General features: G+C 38.7%; 1 protein-coding gene across 4 annotated transcripts in view; it reads left to right on the forward strand.

The window, feature by feature from the left end:
• ANKS1A (ankyrin repeat and sterile alpha motif domain containing 1A) overlaps positions 1-618 on the forward strand; it is an 89,350-nt gene that overhangs the window by 32,690 nt on the left and 56,042 nt on the right. The gene's annotated exons all lie outside the window — the stretch shown is intronic.

The following is a 618-nucleotide window of genomic DNA, read 5'->3' on the forward strand; positions in this document are numbered from 1 at the left end:
GGTCAGATTACAGACACACAAATTGAAATTGTTGCCCCTATGTTCACTGCTCCTAGGAGTGTTCAGGTCCCGCAGGGAATGCATAGTTACGAATTGCAACACTGCAACTGATCATGTGATTTAGTAAAGCCAAACCAATTGTTCTGAAACATCTGCAAGTGCACTTGAATGACCGATTAGAACATTTGCAGAAAATGAGCACATCATAGAGTGTTGTTTTTTTTTTTTTTCTCTCAGTAAAATGCATAGTGCTCTACCTCCTTCAGGCGGTTTGTAGAAGCAGTTGTAGGATTACAGCATTAATGATGCTCGACATTGTGGCTGTATTTATTTTAGTGCATTGTGAAGGCACGGCCTTCAGAGCATCGGTTTGCATTAGACTATCTGGTTCTGAAGGCCTTTTGCAGCAACCAGAGCTAATATGTATATAGTGCCTAGTAAGGCTTTCCTATTCTTCTGAAACCTGCAGAGTAATTGGAGGATACACAAAGAAGCTGACCTTCTGAAAGTTTAAAATATCTATAAGAGAATATAGCCCTTTTTAAAAAAAAATGTTTTTAAATCATTTGGCCATATAGCATTATAGCATTAACAATTATGCAAGCACGTGGTCACACC

Source organism: Nanorana parkeri, unplaced genomic scaffold, assembly GCF_000935625.1.
Source record: "Nanorana parkeri isolate BGI_ZX_2015 unplaced genomic scaffold, ASM93562v1 scaffold468, whole genome shotgun sequence".
NCBI lineage: Eukaryota > Metazoa > Chordata > Amphibia > Anura > Dicroglossidae > Nanorana > Nanorana parkeri.